At 46.6% G+C, this 17,711-nt stretch overlaps 1 protein-coding gene across 2 annotated transcripts in view; it reads left to right on the top strand.

Moving 5' to 3' along the window:
• The first annotated feature begins 16,217 nt into the window (after positions 1-16,217).
• PDGFRA (platelet derived growth factor receptor alpha) overlaps positions 16,218-17,711 on the top strand; it is a 48,364-nt gene continuing 46,870 nt past the window's right edge. The window contains exon 1 of one of the 2 annotated variants that reach the window (XM_060109765.1): positions 16,218-16,236. The gene's annotated coding sequence lies outside the window, so the exon portion shown is untranslated. Of the gene's footprint in view, positions 16,237-17,307; positions 17,366-17,711 lie in introns of those variants that run through there. The other variant, XM_060109755.1, reaches the window with a different exon arrangement.

Raw genomic sequence — 17,711 nt, 5'->3', positions numbered from 1 at the left:
TTACACTAAAGTTACTGGCTTTAGGATCTGAGCCAGCTGATCCCTAATGCTTGCCCCACTCCCTACGAATAACTGAAGCCCTTAAGAAAAGGGCATTCCCTCTTGGAAGATATTAAGATGCTTCCTGGGGATAGGGAGGACTATTTGATTCTTTTAAAAATTTTACTTACTGGGGGATTTCCCTGGTGGCGCAGTGGTTAAGAATCCACCTGCCAATGCAGGGGACATGGGTTCAAGCCCTGATCCGGGCAGATCCCACATGCCGCGGAGCAACTAAGCCCAAGTGCCACAACTACTGAGCCTGCCCTCTGGAGCCTGTATGCCACAACTACTGAAGGCCACGCGCCTAGAGCCCGTGGTACACAACAAGAGAAGCCACCGCAATGAGAAGCCCGCGCACCTCAGCGAAGAGTAGCCCTCGCTCATCTCAACTAGAGGAAGCCTGCACACAGCAACGAAGACCCAACGCAGCAATAATTAAATAAATAAATTTATTTAAAAAAATTTTCACTTACTGGAATACCCACACCTTCCCCCAAGGACTAAGTCTTTTACCCTTCTTTAGGTAAACTGTCTTTTTCTGGAGAGTCCTCACTCGTGGACGAGCTCTGGGCTGCTTGCGTAAGTGTTGCTGGTTCATCCCTCAAACCCTTTCCCTGTCCACGTCTAGCCATGTTTTTGCCATGCACCCAGGAAAATATTCCTTCCTTTAGTGGATGTCAAAACTCCACACCCAAAGACGATATTAAACATTATTTTACTTATAGTCTAAAATAGACTGGAGTCATTCACTCGTTTTTTTCAGTTAACATTTGATGAGTGCCCGGTCTGCCAGGCATAGGGGCTAGAGTGGTTTATGAAGCAGACAGACTCACAGTCTTCATGGACTTCACAATCTAATGGGAGAGACAAAAAAAGGGGGCGGGGAAGAGATAAATATGTAACTACAAACTGCTTTAAGCACTATGCGATTAGTTCTGTGAAGGAAAGAACAGGAGGGAGGGGTCGGGGACCTCTTATGGACAGGCTTTAAATCTGAGATATGAAGGGTTGGAAGGAAGGCTTGTGAAGAGGGCAGGATGGAGTGAAATTCTGAAGGCTGAGGGAGCTGTATGCAGGTCCAGAGTGGGAAGCAGCTTAATAGATTTTAAGAAGGAAAAGACTAGTGTAAAGAGAAAGAGAGTGACATGCAGTGACATTGGAGGGGTACACAGGGCCATATTTAGGAGTCTGGGTTTTGTTTTATTTTATTATTATTTTTTTGCGGTACGCGGGTCTCTCACTGTTGTGGCCTCTCCCGTTGCGGAGCACAGGCTCCGGACACGCAGGCTCAGCAGCCATGGCTCACGGGCCCAGCCGCTCCACGGCATGTGGGATCTTCCCAGACCGGGGCACGAACCCATGTCCCCAGTATCGGCAGGCGGACTCTCAACCACTGCGCCACCAGGGAAGCCCTGGGTTTTGTTTTAAATTCAGTGAGAAGCCAGGGACTTCCCTGGTGGTCCAGTGGTTAGGGCCCCATGTTTCCACTGCAGGGGGCACAGGTTTGATCCCTGGTTGGGGAACTAAGATCCCACATGCCGTGTGGCACAGCCAAAAAAAAAAAAAAAAGAAAATTCAATGAGAAGCCATGGAAGACCATTAAGTAGGAAGTGACACTGGTCAGATTTATGAAAGGGCACACTGCCCATGGCTAAAATTAAAATGACAGGTAAACATCAGGAGTTGGCAAGGATACAAGGCAAACGGAGTGCTCACATCTTGCTAGTGAGAGCATAAACTGATACAACTACTTGGAACATCAGCAGCATCTACTAAAGTGCTCGCATCCCACCACCCAGGAATTCTACTTCTAGGTATATTCTTGACAGAAATGCATACATAGCCTCACCAAGAATCAGGCATGAGAATGTTTGTAGCAGTTTTATTCTTGATAGCAAAAAACTGGAAACTACTCAAGTATCCATCAACAGTAGAACGGGTAAATAAATTGTGGTGAATTCATAAAATGGAATACTTCCCAGAAATGAGAATAAACAAACTACGACTGCAAGCAACAACATGGATGAATTTCATTAACAAAATGTTGAGTGAAAGAAGCCAGACACGGAAGAGAACACACTGTATGATTCTATTTATATAAAGTTTTAAAGCAGGCAAAACCAATCTATGATGTTGGCAGTTAGGACATTGGTACATTTGGAAGGCGGGTAGCATGGAAGTGTGTGAAGGGATTTCTGAGATACTGATCATAAATGTGTTTGTTTTATGTAAAATCACTGTCACACATTTTATGTAGAATCACTGAGTTATACAGTATGGTTTGTGTTCTTTTTGTATATATATTTCAACAATATATTTCTCATTTGCATAAAAAAGAATCTACATTTCAAAAGGAGCACCCTGACTGCTATGTGGGGAATGAATTGACAGTAGGCAAGAGTAGGTGTAGAGAAGCAATTGGAAGGTGATGACTGGTGAGAGGAATCTCATGGGACTAGGTGGATACGGTGGAGATAGAGAGGAATGAACAGGTTTGAGACACTCTTGGAAGGAAAAATCAGTAAAACCTGCTAATGGCCTGAATATGTGGGATAAGAGAGAAGAAAGAACAAAGTAAACTCCTAGATTTGGGACTTGGGCAACTGAATGGCTGGTGGTGTCATTGCCTGAGATGGGAAAGACTAGGGGAGAATCAAGTTTGGGTGAAAATCTATAGTTTGTGAATCAGGACTTCCCACCACCTCTGTTGGTGCGAGGCTGATCCCCAGGGAAATGGAGAAGGTCAAAATGACTCAGAACACCTACACCCTTGCCAGCCCTGAACTCTCAGGAAAGAAAAGGAGGAACATTCCTATTTGGAATGAGATACTCTCTTCCTAGGAGCCCATAGCCTCTCCAATTTCTTCCCACCCCTGCAGCTCTGGATCAACAAGCAAGCTCCTGCCACCATGAAGGCTGCAAGGATATCCTTAACGTTATTCTCTCTTGGCTGGAAAGTAGAAAATTTCCATCTCTTTCCCTTACATCATAGATAGTTGAAATCAAAGAAAACACTTTTAGTTGGAAAAAAAGGAAAGGAACCCAAATACCAACCAGAGAACACAAGAGGGAAGAAAAAGTAAAAGAGTGTTTTCTGAGTTGTCCAGGTTTGACCCAAACAACAGGATGTTGAAAGCAGCTGGATGCACGCAGGGGTGTCCAGGGCAGGGCTGGGAATGTGATCAGGGGCTCTATCATGGGCTTCGTAGGCAGTGCCAAGGATTCTGGAACTGGATCTTATAGTACTGGAGGACTACTGAAAAGCTTTGCGGGGGGCACAGTCAGATTTGCATTGTAAGTGGTTGTGAAGGGCATCAAATACGCTAGCATATTCAGAAACACTTTTGGAAGGTGTAAAATGGCATTTGAAATGGAATAGAGAGAGTTCCCTGGCGGTCCAGTGGTTGAGACTTTGCCTTCCAATGCAGGGGGTGTGGGTTCGATCCCTGGTCAGGAAGCTAAGATCCCACATGCCTCGCGGCCAAAAGAACATAAAACAGAAGCAATATTGTAACAAATTCAATAAAGACTTTTAAAATGGCCCACATCGGGCTTCCCTGGTAGCGCAGTGGATGAGAATCTGCCTGCCAATGCAGGGGACACGGGTTCGAGCCCTGGTCTGGGAAGATCCCACATGCCGCAGAGCAGCTGGGCCTGTGAGCCACAACTACCGAGCCTGCGCACCTGAAGCCTGTGCTCCGCAACGAGAGGCCGCGATAGTGAGAGGCCCACGCACCGCGATGAAGAGTGGCCCCCGCTTGCCACAACTAGAGAAAGCCCTCGCACAGAAACGAAGACCCAACACAGCCAAAAATAAATATAAAAATAAATCAATTAATTTAAAAAAAATGGTCCACATCAGAAAAAAAAAAAAAAAAAAAGGAACAGGGCTTCCCTGGTGGTGCAGCGGTTGAGAGTCCGCCTGCCGATGCAGGGGACACGGGTTCATGCCCCAGTCCGGGAAGATCCCACATGCCGTGGAGCGGCTGGGCCCGTGAGCCATGGCCGCTGAGCCTGCTCGTCCGGAGCCTGTGCTCCGCAACGGGAGAGGCCACAACAGTGAGAGGCCCGCGTACCGCACACACACACACAAAAAAGGAACAGAAAAACTGAAATTAAAGAAAAGTGACCCAGATTTCCAGGGGTTTGTCAAGATTTTGAAAGTTTAGGATAACTGAAATATTTATTTTTCATCCAACCTTCAGGTATTATGTAGACTTGAGGCATTTATCCTCTGAATGGTATGTGTGATTGTAATAAGTTTGAGCTTTAGAATGAGACTTATATGGTCACGGAGAAGGCTGTGCATTTTAACCAGTCATCTTCGCAGGTCACTGTGCTCAAAGACCAAGGATTACGCAGCACCCAATCAGGCAAGCTCTTTCTCTGTCTTCCAGGTACGGTAGGGGCAGGGAGTTCTTGAGTGGCCAATTCTACTTTCTCAAGTTTTATTGGTGGCTTAGGGGAAAGCAAACAGCACTCATGCAGATAAGATAACCACTATTTGAAGTGTAAGCCTGCAGTTTTAAATTGTCTTCTATTTGGAAATACATTCAATCTCATTTGAAGGCCAGGGTAAAACTTAAATATTCAAGCATCTAGCTGTATTCCTTCATTAAGTGTGCAGAATAAATGTTTGATGTACATTTCTACCTGCAATAATAGACTAGTTTAGTAGGCTAGGTATTAGGTTAAACCATGTTAATTGCTGATGTCCAACCATTTTTAGACCTATTGAAACAGCAGCTACAAATGCTAGAGTTGTCAACCTAATCCAGATTCTGTCACTGGCAAATTTAGGTGACCCACAGGAAACTTCAATGAAATTTATATTAGCCATTCTTTTTTGTGTGTGTGTGTGTGTGTGATAGTCTGGTGTGCCTCTACTTATCTCAAGGAGTGTTGAAATACGTCTTAAAACAAACTTACTTCCATGTGTTTTTACAAATAAAATCATGTAATTGCACCCTTATTTAGTAGAAGGTGGGTTAGAGGTAGAGAATTAAACTCAAAGATTGGAAGTCGGGTGCGGGGAGTGGTGGTGGTGGGGTGGGATGAATTGGGAGATTAGGATTGACATGTATACACTAATATGTATAAAATAGGTAACTAATAAGAACCTGCTGTATAAAAAAATAAAATAAAATTCAAAAAAAAAAGAAAGATTGGAAGTCATCACAACCATGCCTGAATCTGACTAGAATGGAAATAGGTATTGGATCTGAATTATCAAGATTCTTCTTAAAGATGTGTGTGCATGTGTCAGTCAAGTGTTATTTGTGTCTATGGTAACATGACAACATAAAAACATGAGTCTCTTAGCTGGATATATCACTGTGGTTCAATTGACCTTAATGCTCCCAAGTTACATAATGGGGCTAAGCTACAGTAATAATATCAGGTTTTTCACAGGGCTGCCATGGAAAATTATTTGATAAGAAATATTTCCCATGTTGCCTGCTGATTTTAGAGTACTATCTCCATGGGAGAGCCTCAGAAAGTTAAATCTTGTAGTTAAAGTTAAAGTTAAATCCACGATGCAGGACAGTCTGTCAAAATTCTGTACTGTTTTTGTGGTGATAAATGAAGAACTTACTATGACATTCCTTGCCAGCAGCTAAGGTTTTTGTTTCAGTGTTTGAGAATTCTAGCAATCGATGCAGACTCAACATTACGAGGCAGTGATATTTGTTACAGGAGCCCATTTGGGACATTTTAATTTGAGTTGAACTTAAGTTCAGGTCCTGAGTTGTCTCTTTGAAGTCCCTAGGGGCTGTCAGATTTCAAATCTGCTAGAGTTGCTCACAAAGGCAAGGGGTGTCCGTCCCTGCCTCTGATGGGGTACATGGCCTCCCCTCTCCCCAGCCTCTATGCCTGTGCTTAAGCCATTCCCTCTGCAAAGAACACATCTCTCGCCTTTCTTCCCGGGTTATTTCTACTTACTCTTCAAGACTTAGCTCAGGAAAAAAAAAAAAAAAAAGACTTAGCTCAGACACAGCCAGGGGAAGTCTTCCCTATCCTCTGGTTTGGTAAAACGCCCCGATTCTGGGCTTTCATGGCCTTATATTTGTACCTCTATGTTATCGCTAACCTTTTTATAGAAATTACCTGTCTACGTAGCACAGAGCCTGACACTTGGTTGGGGATGGAAACTGGCTGCAGTTTTAAGTGCATCATCCTCCCCTCCCCCTTGCACTGACACACAAACCTTAGTGTTCTAGGGATGACTCCAGACAGGGTCAGTCCTTCAGGTGGAACCTTAGCTTGTTGAGGGCTGGACTGGAACTGAAGCGGTTTCTAGGGGTGACTGGGGAGTCTTGGGGAAGGGAGAGGCCCTGACCTGGTTTCTCTCCAGAACATTTGGGAACACTTGGCTTGGTTTCAGGCACTAATTATGAACTCACCCAGAGTGGACTGAGATTCTGAGCTGGCCTCTTGCGCCCTCTGGTGGTATCAAATCACAGCTGAGCAGAGCTAGAACTCAACCAACTGGTTGGGTTTTCTCCAAGGAGGAATCATCATTAACCATTCAGACATCTACCACGCAGTGAAGTCATTTCATAAATACGCTTAGAAAGCAATAAAATAATTAACCAAATGCACACACGATCAGGAATTTGGAACCTCTTGTGGGATCCTTGAAGGGCCTTGGGTTTTTTATTTTGTAGAGCGAACTCTAACAAGCTGTACGCACCCAGGGGATAATCGAAAATGTGCCTTAATCAAAGGCAATCACTCTGTCATTGTCAGCCTGTGAAACACTAGCTAAGGGGGCTGGATGACAGTATATGTGTCTCATCTCCCCAAGACAACTCCACCCCCAGGATGACTGAAGAACCAGCTTTGGGGCTGTCATGAGATCACGAGAGTCTCGATTACATTCAAATATCATGATAACCAATCCCAGGGGAAACAAATTCTCTCTCTCTCTCTCTCTTTGGCTGTGCGGTGTGGCTTGTGGGATCTTAGTTCCCAGGCCAGGGATGGAACCCATGCCCCCCGCAGTGGAAGCACAGAGTCCTAACCACCTTTCCGCCAGGGAATCCAACAAATTGTCTCTGTTGAACAAGGACAGTTCCTTAGTTGAGTGTGTTCAACCATTTTGTGATTCAATCTCAGAATATTACAGTTCCTTTGGGGACACTCAAAACTCATTTCTAGAAACAGGAGAGTGTGCTTTGCTATCTTCGTAACTGCCCCAAACATAACACTTCTTGTGGGACCTAACTTTCTGAATGACTTAAAAATAATAGCAGAATATAGCTACTTTCTTCAGAATTGCTCGTAACTTTATTTATTTATTTTATTTTATTTATTTTTGGCTGCGTCGAGTCTTCGTTGCTGTGCACGGGCTTTCTCTAGTTGTGGCAAGCGGGGGCTGCTCTTCGTTGCAGTGCGCGGGCTTCTCATTGCGGTGGCTTCTCTTGTGGCGGAGCACGGGCTCTAGGCGCCCAGGATTCAGTAGCTGTGGCTCGTGGGCTCTAGAATGAAGGCTCAGTAGTTGTGGTGCACAAGCTTAGTTGCTCCGAGGCATGTGGGATCTTCCCAAACCAGGGCTCGAACCCGTGTCCCCTGCATTGGCAGGCGGATTCTTAACCACTGCACCACCAGGGAAGCCCTTGCATGAAGTTTTTTGTTTTTGTTTTGAATTTTATTTTATTTATTTATTTATACAGCAGGTTCTTATTAGTTATCTATTTTATACATATTAGTTTATATGTGTCAATCCCAATCTCCCAGTTCATCCCACCACCACCACCCACCCCCGCTTTCCCCCCTTGGTGTACATACGTTTGTTCTCTACATCTGTGTCTCTATTTCTGCCCTGCAAACCAGTTCATCTGTACCATTTTTCTAGGTTCCACACATATGGCATGCAGCTTTAAATATCACCTTCTCAGGGAAGATCCTTTGAGGCACTGGACCAGCTGAGGCTTCCTAGGATAGCCTCACACAGCCCCAGATGATAGCAGAGCACTTTAATCAGGGCCTGGTTTGTTTTTGGTCTGTCTCCCCCCAACAAAAGCTAAGCTCCACAGTGCAGAGGTCTTGTTTGTTTCTCCACCACGGTCCCCCAGAGTCTAGCACAGTGCCTGGCACAGTGCCTGGCACAGGTGGTGCTCAATGAACGTTTGTCAGCTGACTGATACAATCCAGTGGGGTAAATGCTGAGGAGACAGGCCACAGAGGAAAACTGATTTTGATTCTTATTTAAGGCTATGAAGGTCTCTCTTCCCTCAAATTTTGTGCGGAAAAAGTATATGATTCAAGACTTAGTGATAGCTGGATTGGAGGCTTGAGTTAGCACCCAGAGGTCGATGTACATTTGTAGCTGTGTTAGGGCAGGGAGAGGAGAAACTCAGAGTTCTCTCATTCAGTTCCTGAGTCAGTCAGGAATCGTCATCTCCTTGCCTCGTGGGGCTGCGTTTCTCTGCCAAGTCTGGTGGAAGTTGGCCTAAACTCTGTGGATGGTTTACCTGCAGGATCGTTTTATGACCTCGAAATGTGGGCATGAAGTTTACCCTGAAGGCATATTTTTAAAGCATGAAAAATCGAACGAGGATGTAAATATGTTGAGGATCTGCAAGTGGCAAAGAGAGGAGGCCAGAAATGCGCAGACTGTAAGAATATATGTAGGGTAAGAACAAGGATATCACAAAAAATGAAACTATGAGACCAGGAGAAAGAAGATGAAAAGAGAGCTAATATGTCTTTCTTTTTGTCTTCTTCGCATTTCCTTTTGTGTCACTAACTATCCAAAGACAAATTAAGTTGAACAAGCAGCGCTTCTGAATGAGTGTTTTAAAACACACACACACACACACACACACACACACACACACACACACTTAGAATTCCACAGGAACATCGTAAATGTGAGCATGTCACAGGGAGACATCCAGTCTTGGTAGGCTTAATGGGGACGTCATGCAGCTGTGTGTGTGTTTTCAGCTCTTCTCACCCCAGATAGCTTTCATTTTTGAGTGAGGGTAGTTGTATTTGTAGTTAGAACGAGCAAACCCTTTCTGACTTCATTAGTTAGGATCAAGCTTGGCTGCAAGTCACAGAAAAATTCAAAATAAGAGACTTAACAAGATAGAATTGTATCTCTCCTACATTTTCCAGAAGACAATCGGTAGTTTATAAGGGGTTGTTTGGAGCTTCTTGGGTCAGGGACCTACCATTTTACTGCATTACAGGGTGTAGTTTCCATTTTCAAGGTTGCCTCATAGTCTAAAATCGCTGCTGAAGCTCCAGTCACCACCTGTTTTCCATCCAGCAAAAAGATCAGATTGAAAATGATATGCCCTTTATTTTTTTTTTTTATTTTATTTTTTTTTTTTGCTGTACGCGGGCCTCTCACTGCTGTGGCCTCTCCCGTTGCGGAGCACAGGCTCCGGACACACAGGCCCCGCGGCCATGGCTCGCGGGCCCAGCCGCTCCGCGGCATGTGGGATCCTCTGGGATCGGGGCACGAACCCGTGTCCCCTGCATCGGCAGGCGGACTCTCAACCACTGCGCCACCAGGGAGGCCCTGCCCTTTATTATTAAGGACACTTCTTGACAGTTGCACCCACAACTTCTGCTTACATCCTATTGGCCAGAACTTTTCTTCATGACCACATCTAGCTGCAAGAGAGACTGTGAAAGGAAGATTTTGTCCCAAGAAGCAAAACAAAACAAAAAACAAAAAAACCAAAATAACAATAACAGCGACCCAGAGGCTCAATTACTGAGTAGGAAGGGAGAATGATTACTGGAGGACAATATTCAATCTTGGTCACTGGAATCATACGTATTCTGAGTAGGAAGGGAGAATGATTACTGGAGGACAATATTCAATCTTGGTCACTGGAATCATACGTATTTTTTTGTCTCTGAAAGTGAGCCCTGCCTTAAGTTCTCCAGTGCCTGCCAAAGACTGCAAGTGGGGGGTACAGAGCTAGCACTGAGTATCCTTAGGACAAGAATCTGGCTTCAACCTCGCTCCGTGATCTGAAATCCAAATGTGGATACAAATATTTAAGAGTATGAAAAAAACAAAGGTTAGTTATTGTCTAAATGGAAAAGCACCTCTTCAGTTTGGGGGTAGTTTTTGCAGTTAATTTACATAATTCTGTTTATTACTATTAAAATGTTCTGCCTATTTATTCATGTTAGAAAACCTTGTAAAATAATGATTATTATTGATTTGTATTCCAAAAATTTCAATTGCAAATAAATTCTCATACCTGTCTAAAAAAAAAAAAAGAGTATGAGTGAGGGAAAAAATAATCTAGTATTGCCACTCATATAACAATTAAAGCCCTCATGTTTTCATAGAATGTTTATAATCACTCATAAATATAAAATCACCTGATACGTCTGGCCACATTTTATAATGTTGAACTTAGATGGTAAGCATAGATAGCTCTTTAAATTCGACCAAATCCCATCATATGGATTCAGAGACAAGAGCTGAATATTCTGGAGATAAAGATTCCTAGCTGTTTCTCAGCATCTTCTTTGCACACTGGAAAATGCTAGAGTTACTCAAGATTCTGTTCTGGATTTTCTCCTCATTTTAATCCTTCCCTGCCTGAGTTTTTTTCAAATGTATCAGGTTGAAGAGTGGACTCCATTTTCCTTCCCAAATTTGTGTTCCTTTTGTCCCCCAACTGTGTCAACAGCACCAGCTATGGCCTAAGGTAAGGACTCCACTCTCTCTCACAGCTCACATTCAACTTCCCGCTCTCCAATTCACTTTCTCCAAATTCCCTGCCCTCAGCCCCGGGCCAGGGAAGCACCCGCTCCTGCTGGATTACAGTGGTAGCCTCCCTGCCTCTTGGCATCCTCCAGGCTAATCTTGCCTAAAATTCAGCCCTGCTCCCGTCCTGCCCCTCCTTAAATCAATTCTAGTATCTCCATAGAATTCAGTCCAGATTCTAAACATGGCCTGGAAGGCCTCCAGGATCTGGCTTCTTTCTTGCTCCTCCCCGTGTGGACCTTTACAAGTTCCAGTCATTCCAAACTTCTTTCACTGCTGATGGCCTCCTGCTGTCTCTCATCTCCAAGCCCATGCTTGGAGACTCACAAGAGTCTTCCTGAACTCGATTCTTATTCCTTTCAGGTTCACAGAGAAGACGTCCCTTCCCTCTAAGAAGTCTTCTCCAACCTTCAAGTTGGGGTTAGGCTCCTCCTTTGTGCTCTGACATCACTGTGCACCCTAACATTCGCTTACAGCACTATATTCCAACTTTATGTTTTATTGATTGTTTGCTCAACTAACTCTATGCAGGCAGGGCTGTATCCTCAACACTTGACATGGAGTCTTGGGCATTTCTGGCTCTGTAAGTATTTATTATATTGAATTGGATAAAGATAAGCTCCTCTCCAGCCAGGCTGGAGATCCCAGTTGTACACATTCTGGAGAGTTCAGGTGTGTGTGTGTGTGCGTTCTGTGGCCCATGATTCAAGAGGTCTGCCTTCTCTAGTCATCTTCTTCATTACAGTCTCATGAAAAAATGAGTGTTATTCTAATGGGGGCTCTCTCATTGCAGCAGTGAGTCTGCAATGGGGAGGGGTACTGGTGGCTAGACAAGAAAATTGTAGCAAGGCCCTCAAGGCAAGGACCATATCCATTCTGTTTACTATTGTAACCCTAATGCCTAATATAGAGCCAGACACAAGGCATATGCTCAATAAATGTTTCTTGACTCAATCAACTCTCCCTCTCTCTCTCTCTCTCTTTTTTTTTGGCTGCACAGCTTGGATTTTAGTTCCCCGAGCAGGGATTGAACCTGGGCCCATGGCAGTGAAAGTGCTGAGTCCTAACCACTGGACCACTAAGGAATTCCCTGAATCAATTCTCTCTAGCTGAGAGGAAACTCTGATTGACACATGGCGTAAGTTTTTTTTAAACTCCCTTTTTAAAATTTTTAATTTTAATTTTATATTAGAGTATAGTTTATTTACAATGTTGTATTAGTTTCAGGTGTGCCATAAGTTTTTGATGAAATGAAAAATGGGGAAAGAAACTCTTCCAAAATCAAGGTTGGGGGAAGTCTGGTGGGGGAGGGTGGCTGTCTGGGAGATGCATGCATGGGACACCTTGCCCTACCAAGTGCATCCTCTCAAAGTCCGGGCATCTGGTGAACAAGACACCACACAGGCTCCCTCACAGGTCCTCACCCCGAGGCTAAGGCCTCAACTTCTCTTTTTCCTGACTTTCTTACCGACCCTCTTGTTGGTGATGCCAGGCCTGTCTTCTCATTTCAGTTGCTTTTTCTACTCCTTCCTGGCTCCCCACTGCCTTCCTGCCTAGGCCCCATTTTTTGAGAGGTCCTGAAACATTGGGGGTTAGTAGTTGGGAACCAAGATGGCCCTGACCCCACCCTTAATTGAGAATATGAACTAGAAAACTAGACTGGCCTTCACCCAGCTCTGGAGGGAAATCCAGGGGAAGCAGAGAACTGGAGATGACTGTGACAGTGACTGTGCCTGTGGAAAAGCCTGAAGAAAGACAAGAAAGAGAAAATTTATCCAGTGCCTTCCTAGGCTTCTTATACCTCATTTCATTTAACCTTCACAACAGCCTGGGGGTGTAATGCAGACGTTATGTCCATTCATACAGATGAGGAGACTGAGGCTCAGAGACATGACCTATCTTCACCAGATCACACTGTAACTGGTATCTGTTAGGCAGATCCTGGCACTGCTGTATACAAATTGCTTGACCCCTCTGACTTCTTTTGCTCCTCTGTTAAACGGGGGTAGTCATGCACAACCCACAGGGTTGTCTCGGGGATTAAATAATACCCTGATTAAATAATGTGGCTCATATTCAAACTTATGTACTATAATTAATGTAGTTGTGGAACCCAGTTTCCACTGGCTTTCCCCTGAACAACGTTTCAGCTGGAAGCTTTTTGCTTTGCTTTTCTCTTTTTTTAAAATAACATCACTGGGCCTTGCTGTACTCCTGGGACTTCCAGAGGACAAGGCCCTTTCTTCAGTCAAGCTGACCTAAACAGAGCCAGCCCTCCTTCCCCTCCCAAGCCACAGCTGTGTGTTGGAAAGCTGGATGCTGAGGCCCCTAATAAAGAGCAGACCTCCCAATCTCCTCGTTCCTTCCCTCTCCCCTCACACGGGTTTCAAATTAAAAGTAACTAAAAGCTAAGGCCTAAGAGAAGAAGAGGGGAGTAGGAGGTACAGAAACATCCCTAGGTTGAGGAAGTGGGGCTCTCTCCCTAGGAAAAAGGTATCCAAAAATCCAGATCCAGAGGGGTCTAGTCCTACCACATCTTTCCCAACTCCACAGTCTCTGTCTGGTCCTCAGCTTAGTAAGCAGGCTGAAGTGTTAGGGACCCTAGCAGAGTGTGCCTCTGGTCTCCAGCCACGGGGAACTGCTTTCTACGTCTCTCTGGAGACAAATCTCTGGAGAGAGAGCAACAAGGAACCCAGAAGAGACGCTGCGCCCTTAGCCAGCCACTGGGAAGAAGAGGAGGTGTGCCAGGGGCCTCAGAGAGAACTGTCACTCCAAGTTACACAGGCCAGTCTGGACCCTCTTTCTCCTCCTTTTCTAAGACTTGGGCCTCTCTGTGTTCTGAACGTGCAGAGGCTCGCAGCAAGCTTCCAAGCCTCAGCAGGGGCAGACCCGAGGCAAGGGCGGGGTCCCCGGCGCTCTGCGGGGACTCCACACACCTGTGCACCACGTCCACAAGCCTCCTCCGAGCCTTCCAGACGAAGGTCCCTTCGGTGGGCCCACGGAGGCGTCTCTTCCAGGCCCAATTAAGAATTGAAGGGGGTGGGAAAAGGGACAGTTAGAGCCTTTTTTCCCTCCCAACCATCAAACGGCCCTTCATTTTCCATTCAGAAAGCTAGAAATGTGCGCCCCCCATCAATTTCATTTGAAAAACCAGTTGCAGGTTTGTGTAAATGTGATTTTCGTTAACTAACTGCTTTGATAACTGCTGCAATCAAAGGTCTCCTAAAGCCGAAGGACCTTCTGAATTCTCCGCGGAAAGTAGAATTGGGGGGTGGAGCTGGAGAGGAGGGGAGGAGTAAAGGAGAAACAAAAAGCCAACTCAGCGGGAAACGCCCACGAAAGCCGAAGGTGTGACGCCCTGAGCTGCGGCAGCGGTCTCCCAGGGGTGGGGTGGGGACCGAAAGCGCGAGCCCGGGAAGCAGGGAAGGGGGAGATTTTGTTTTTGTTCTCAGGAACCATTTCGATTTGGTTGTTAAAACTTTGTGGAGTGCTCTTTTTGATGGCTGGCTCTGCTACATCTTTTGCCTCCACTTTCATAGTCGCTTGGGCGCTTAGATGCGCAAGGTCACGCCAGAAACACCGCACTCCCCAAACTTCCCACATGGCTCAACTCCCGAGTTGGGCCTCCTTCCCAGAGGGTCGCAGCTGCCCAGACTCCGGGTTTGGGGAGAAAACCCTCATTCTTAACCCCATGATGATCCCTCAAGGGAAAAGCACAAGAGGTTGAAAATCAAAATCCGGGTGCAGGCTGAGACCTTCGCTCAGTTGCCCAAGCCGGCGAGGGTCACTCCTCGGGGCGCACAGGGTGGCCTGGTTACCCGCGATGCCCCAGTCAGAAGCCGACGAGAAGAGACCCCTCAGTCCGCCTCGGCCAGGAGGCGCTTCTTGCCCGCTGCGGCTCCAGGACCACCCGGGACACCGAGCATCGGGGGAGCAATCTGGAGGATCTTAGAACAACACGGGGAGAGCGAAACTCGGCTCGCCCCACCTCCCAGCGACGCCCGGGCTGACTGACAGGCGCAGCCCCGACCTCTCCAAGCCTCGGGCCAGCGGCGGAGGGCGGACAGCAAGATTCAAATCCGCCTATGAGCAGTGGGAGGGGCAGCTGGGCAGGACTCGTCTTAAGGAACGAACCGCCTCTTTCCGAGGACCTCCAGCCCCGAGGTTGCTCCTGACCACTGGGTTTATTTTGCTTTTGCTGGAGAGGCAGATGTTGCCCTCTCTCCATCTTTGCTCGGCCCAGACTCGGCGAAAACTTCTCCCAACCATTTGCTTCTCTTCGCCACCCCCCACCGGTGTTCTATGCCGGGAGTCTGCTCCCCAGGCCTTTAAACCGTCTGGAATGTCACACATGGAAACCTTTAGCAAATGTTTGTTAATGATCATAACAAAGGCATCATTCAAATTAGGCAGGTAATTACTACCAGAAGGACAACTGAGTGCTTACTTGCTCATCCATTCTCTCAGCTTTAAACTCGCGAGGAGTTATGGCCCGAAGACACCCTCCGGACAGTCCGTTTTTCGGGCCCCTTTAAGCTGCTCTGAAATGAACTGTGAAGTTACCATTTGTGGGCGGGGAGTGCTGGGGCCCTGCGTTCGGGAGATCCCGGCGTGACCGGTCTGGCAATTTCTTAGCAGCAAAGCAGGCCTTCCTGGGTAGGCCCTGCTCCCTGCCTCGCTTCCTACCCTCTTGGGTACTTGGTATAAAAACTTAGATCTCAGCTTGACTTTTTAAATTGCATGAAAGCCAGCACCCGCTTTCCCCCTATTATTCCTCACTCCAATTTTTTTGGGGGGGTGTCTTCAGTCCCCGTTCATTATCTACAAACATTACGGTATCCTGTTAGCATTCCGAACAAGGGGCTGTTCATATATTCGCCTTCAATGGTTTCCTGAAGGAACATGTGGAAGTAATAGTGAGCAGGGCAGTCACCCGAACTGAAGATGCACGAGAGGCGGTTGCGCAGAAGGGCTGGGTGTATAGGGCCCCTAGCCCAGCCTCAGGCGTCTTCCCCTGCCTGACATCCCAAGAACCGGTCCCAGTTCAATACAGCACTCCTTGGAGTACTTCTCTGTGACCATCCCCTACAGGCTGTCCCGCGTCCATCCTCTGGATGAGGGAAAAGGTGATGGCTGTCCCACGTTCCAGCCTAAACCAGGCCGAGCTGGCCGTTCTCAGGAGTGTGTATGTTGTGTGTGGGGAGTGCGGGTGGGGGAGGGATGAGCCCCTCCACCCAGCAAGAGAATTCAAAATTGGAGAAGGCGGGGAAGGTGAACGCGCTCCCCTCCCCCGCCCTCGCTCGGCAGCCCCACTCCGCCCAGGTCTGGTTCCTGGAGCATCAGCGCCCCCTTTCCTTCGCGAGCAGGATCGCTTTCTCCCGGCGCTGTCTCTTGCCTCGCGCCCCCGGCAAAGGGTTTGGGGCTCCGTTCTCAACCCCCGGGCACAGGTAAGGTCTGACCTAGGCGGCGGGAGGGAGCGCAGGGAGAGTCAAATTGCACACACACACACACACACACACACACACCTACCCACCCCCCCCCCCGAGCGCGGAGGTGACAGGCTGCTTGTAGAGGATTCCCCAGACGCTCAAGCCTGAGCCTTTTTGTGTGCGTGATAGAAGCCAGGACAACCTCGCCCAGATAACCATGAAAACAAAGACATGACAAGATAAGTGCTCCAAGGGAGTAAAGGTCGTTCAGTCGGAGAACGTTCCAAACCTATGCAGACCCTCGACTCTTTGTACCCTCCTTCAAACCCGTTTTCAAACAAAACCAAACAAAACCAAAGCAAACCAAAAAACACCCATCATCTTCTTATTAGACTCAACAGTTTGCCTAATCCCATTAAAGGATTAGCAACTGCACGGCACTTTCCCTAAAAGACCCCGGGTTCAAAACGACGCAACCGCTCGGAGACCTCTCCCGACGGCCCCAATTATAGTCGGGCTAGGAATTCCTACAGAAGGGACACTTCTCGATTCCAGATTTATATTCTCTCTGGGCATTAACTGCAATTTAACGTGTTCTTTTTCTTCCTTTCAAAGAAAATACAAAACAACATAGCTGCGTAGGAAATTGTCCCCCAGATCAGGAGGCAAACTCATTCTGGAAATGATGGGCAGTTTGTATCTTCGCGAACCCCTTCCCCGGCAGAACATCCACACCTCCCCCACCCCCCACCCCATCTGGTCTGCTTCTCCCCGCCCCCCAGTTGTTGTCGAAGTCTGGAGGTTGGGGCTGGACCCCCTGATTGCGTAAGAGCGAAAAGCGAAGGCGCAATCTGGAGGCTGGAAGATTCAGAGCGCACGGAGTTCGAGGGAAACTCTTATTTTGAAGAGGCCAAGGGGAGGGGGGGGCTTCATTTCCTGACAGCTATTTACTTAGAGCAAATGATTAGTTTTAGAAGGATGGACTATAACATTGAATCAATTACAAAACGCGGTTTTTGAGCCCATTACGGTTGGAGCTAGAGTGAGAGAAACAGAGGAGGGGACTACAGGAGAGGACTGAAGGCCGTGGACACATTTTTTGCTCCATATGTAGGATTTTCATTGCGAATTGACATAGGAGGAGAAGGTAAGGGAGGAGAAAAAGGATTTTTGTTTCTAAGAGAAGTCCCTAATCAGGCCCTTTGGGCTACAAGAAGTGAAGTAACTTCACTTAAAGTTTGGGCGATCAGGAAAAAAAAAATTGGAGTTGAATTCTAGTTGTGTGTCCAGAGAGTAATTTATTTTGAATAAACTTCACTTGGAGGAAAGATAACTATAGAGTTCGAAAGTCTAGGCATTTTTTAAAAAACCACATTTTCCAGACCTATTTTTAAAAGCAGTGTTTTTCTAACAACTCTATGGCCTCCCAAAGAAATTGTTTAGGGTTACATTTTTGAGGTTTCTTTTGGGATTGGGGGTGGTATTCATGTATA

The sequence above is a fragment of the Mesoplodon densirostris genome, chromosome 1 (genome assembly GCF_025265405.1).
Source record: "Mesoplodon densirostris isolate mMesDen1 chromosome 1, mMesDen1 primary haplotype, whole genome shotgun sequence".
Taxonomy (NCBI): Eukaryota; Metazoa; Chordata; class Mammalia; order Artiodactyla; family Ziphiidae; genus Mesoplodon; species Mesoplodon densirostris.
The sequence above is the reverse complement of the archived record's forward strand: the minus strand, read 5'-3'. Positions and strand labels throughout refer to the sequence as shown.